The sequence below is a fragment of the Neltuma alba genome, unplaced genomic scaffold (genome assembly GCF_004799145.2).
Source record: "Neltuma alba isolate B1F8T4 unplaced genomic scaffold, ASM479914v2 tig00010592_pilon, whole genome shotgun sequence".
Taxonomy (NCBI): Eukaryota; Viridiplantae; Streptophyta; class Magnoliopsida; order Fabales; family Fabaceae; genus Neltuma; species Neltuma alba.
Window position 1 is genome coordinate 693,146 of NW_021635455.1, and position 4,341 is coordinate 697,486.

Genomic DNA, 4,341 nt, shown 5'->3' on the forward strand with positions numbered 1-4,341 from the left:
AAGCGAGAGTCAATAAAGCCACTACTGGTCCCTGTGGTAGACGCAGAACAAATGGAAGTGGGGAGAGATATGGAAATTCTTAAACAAAACAAAAGTGCTTACTAGTATATGGCCTTCTAATAATGAATGGTTTTGAATGTGGGAATTGTTGGGAATTATTTTACGTTCAAGTGCCTCTTATACCTAATACCAGCAGATGCCACCTTCCAACATTCTGTTGATCTTTCCAAAATGCTTTCGAGTGTCTTTCTGGTTGACATCTTGTGGGATTCGAATTCGATAATGACAAATTTTTATATCTTCCTTATTTTATTATTCATCAAATTTATCATTTAATTTGAAACAGCATGAGTGGGTCATCCCTGACTTGCCCTTCAGATCTATACTGGGCTAAAGGTTAGGCAATTATAGCCTATAAATGGCTAAGTGATTAATATAATTTAATTAGTGTATTGTATATTTATATGGCCAATCATACATCCTGGTCGGAAAGTTTATGAGGAATAGAATTAATGACCAACTTCTTGAAGCCTTTCCCTCCACCAATCCATTACAGACTTCCAGTTTCAAAGTCACAGAAAAATATACTCCAATTTAACTTCATCGTATGTGGGATCTGATCTGATATCTCCTCCACCATTGATTATTTATCTCTGCGTTTACTAGCTTGTGCATGGAATTAATTAACAACAGACCGCAGTTGGCTTAAATAATTTTTCTGTCTATTGCTTCCGTGAAATATCTTCATCATTAACTCGTAAAATATTGATTTCTTCAGTTTCCACATGTTTGCTGGTAGTTATTGTGTAAGAGATGCTGACAAATTAGACTGTATAGCATACACAAATTATTTGAAGCTGATAAGCATGTCCACGTGTTAATCGATGGACTCGTCATCACTACGAAAGTCGAAAAGTATATATGGAAGAATATTCTGATGAAGAGAGGCAAGATGATAAACAAAAATGATTATTTATTCATCTAGTGATGCCATTATTTTAACTATAATTTGTGAGTGTCACGCAGTTTTCTTAATAATAAAAGGTTAGAAGTCAAAAGCAGCCGACAAGGAGGCGATTTTATTTTAAATGGAGAGAGTAGACGAAGAAGAGAGAGAGGCCCAGTGGATTCAACAGTGCTGAGTTTGATTGGCAGAGAAGAAGAAACGTTGAATTGGTACGATTAGTTCTGTGAGTGATGTGTGTATGTGTGTGTACAAGGGTTGGTGAAGCGGTGGGCTTAAGCCGAAGACGGGATTAAATAATATTAAACGGTGGGCAAAGGGAATCAATTGTTCCGTAATATATATCCTGAAATACTCCAAACTACAACTCAACATCAGTGTGTGTGTTTTATCGAGACTTCCCATTTAGGGGCATCTTCTTCATAGTTTTCCGGAAGACATAATAATGCCACGAAGGTGTCCAAAATCCCCACACACACACACACACACTTGTACATCCAGGGTCGAGCGAGGCGAGGGATAAAGGGTTCCGTAAATTAGGCCCAAACAATACAAGCGCGGGCTTGCGAAATTAAATGCCAAAACCTAAATAGATATAGCAGAGTGTGTGTGTGTGTAAGTTGTGTACATAGGGCTTGAAGTTAGCCTGCGATTTTGGTTTGAAGCAGATCATTCTGAATGTGATGCAAAGAATTTGATTGATTATAATTTTGCAGAGACTAATCCCAGTTATTGCTGTAGCCTTTTGATAACGCAGATACATGATTTGTTGAAGTATGACTGGGACATCAAGCTTCGCTACATTGCAAGGCATGCAAGTGAAGTTGCTGATGCGCTAGTCGAATCTGTCTCCCTCCGATCTTCATACCTGTCCGACTAATATGAGAAGTCCGGTGTAAAAAGATTGCTTTGGATTTAATCCCACTTAGTTTTGTTTTGGGTTTAGGCTCTTATGTGCCAAAAAATATTGAATATATACGAAACACACATATAAAAAATGTGCTAATTAAAAATCATGACAATGCAATGTCAGTATAGACTGGGGGGGACTCGGGTGCCATAAGTTTCCTGTATTAGGTGCAGGAGAAAATCACTTGAAAGTGCAGTGACATGAAAGCGAAGCGATGAAAGGATTAGTAATGGAATTAATGATTTATGATACGCGTAGAATCCTTCTTAATCTTTAATTAAAGAAAACAATAAGCTGTAAAGTTCTTAAAGCATACACTAATGCATGCAAGGAGCTGATTTGGGTTCGCCACTCACATCCAAGTTTATGGGCACCGGATGAGATTGATTTTCCACAGCTGTTCACTTCCAGAGAGAGCTGATGTCGGTAACTGATGAAACAAGAGCTCGGGAAGATTGGGCGTCCACTTTTATAAATAGGAGTTTTTTGAGGGAAAAGCACAGTGGCGGTCTGGAATATTACGTGGTGGAGCCTACTACTTTTTGATTTTTGTCTCTGTTTCTCAAGTGTCGCGGGGTTTTGACCAACGCGTCGAAATAAAAGCTAAAAGATTATTTCTGAAAAAAAAAGCATTAAATAAGTAAAAGAAAACAAAATATCATGTAAAATGAGTTATATGGAAGCGTGTAAATTTTGGGCTGGAAAAAAAAAAAGAGATTCAGGACTGAAGTGGTTGACACAGGAGATGAAAGCTAAGCGCAGAGAGAGAGAGAGAGGAGATAAGACGAGATGGAGAGGAGCGGCGGAGAGAGGAGAAGACATCGTTGTCGGGATGTGCATCGTGATCTACGTTGGTGTTGCGTTGGAGAGTGGTGCCAACGTTTAAAGCTACTCTTTCATTTTTGTCGTTTTCCTCTCCTCTGCAGCGCTGACCTCACCCCCTTTCTGTCGTCCTAACACCCCCCACCCAATCTCCTGTTTGTTAGGGTAGAATTAGAAAAGCCGAGGGGAAAAAGAAAACCTCTTTTTCCTATACATCATAAAACTATTTTTCAAATTATAGTATGATTTCCAATCAAACAGTGCTTTGGCTCATATGTGAAGTTATACAAGAAAAGTTGTGCTTCATAAATCAGAAAAGTAATTTGTTTCAAAAGAACGCGAAATCTCGGAAAATGATGATTGCAGTGATATTGGAACACAAGTGACATCATTGCGGGAGGGAGGAGGGCTTATTTATGTTTGGGAATGCGACCTTCTACATCTACCGTGACCTGCACGCTTCTTTGCTCTCCCCACGCATCCTACCCACTACTTTCTTCTCTCTCTTAAGTTTTATCGTCTCGTCTCGTTATTCATTCTGTTATTCTGCCCTTCATTCCTTTTTTAAATCATCAGACAAATCGATTCAATAGAAGGAGGGGTTCTGGTGAATGGGGGAAATGATAACACACGACTGGGAGGTGGACTGCGTCATGATCACCAGAGACGAGATGATAACACGGTGGCGGAGAGCGGCCAACAACGGGGCATGGGCATTCCGCGCTTGCAGTGGGCCCAATTGGGCCTCAGGCCCAATCACCCTGTTAAGCTTCCCTAGGTAGTGTTTGGATATGGAGCGAAGAAGCAGGAGACAACACAATGGGGTTGCGCCTGGCGTCCGGGTAGACTCTGTGGAAGATTGTGACGTCGTCAACTAACAACAAAGCAACGGAAGGATGGGGCCCATGGGCTTTACGCTTTTGGGATTTAACCCCCTCTCTCGCTCTAGCCTCGAGCCTCAGGCACAGGGGTGTTTTATGCTGTCACCCCTACGGCCCTACATGTGTTATGCATAATTCCTCAGCCTTATCTCTTTTCCTTCGCCTGATTAACTCACCATATTTCATCATCGAGTGTCGGCCTTCTACTCTCTCTCTCTCATGCCCGCATAATCCTAATCCGCCAGACCACGGGTCATTGTATTTTTCTTCCGCCACCTCAAACCAACCAATCAAATATTTGATTAATGCCCAATCAATGGAATAATCCCTTGAGATGAACATCATGTTTGTACACGTCATTTTCAACACTTCACACTCACTTCAGTATTGTTCATTCACACCCCTCCAAATCCAGCGCTGCTTCCTCCTTCCCCTTGTTAGTATTTAGTTAAACCAGCAAGAGAATATAAATCAATATCACGTTAAATTAGATGTAATATTAAAATTATTTCAATTTTCTTTGTTTTTATTAATACGTATGAATTAGTTAGTAAGTTCTTATTATACGAAACAGCCAGAATATTTAATAAATAACTTTAGCTTTATTCACACTTAGCATGCTTAGCATTTCGCCTAATTCTAAATTTACAGCACTCATACAATTAAAATAAAAATAACTCAAATGCGGGTCCCTGCCCCCATTTTGCACGTATCAAAGTGTACAATTCGGAAGATAGGGAAGCGACTTTGGCTTAGCCACCCGC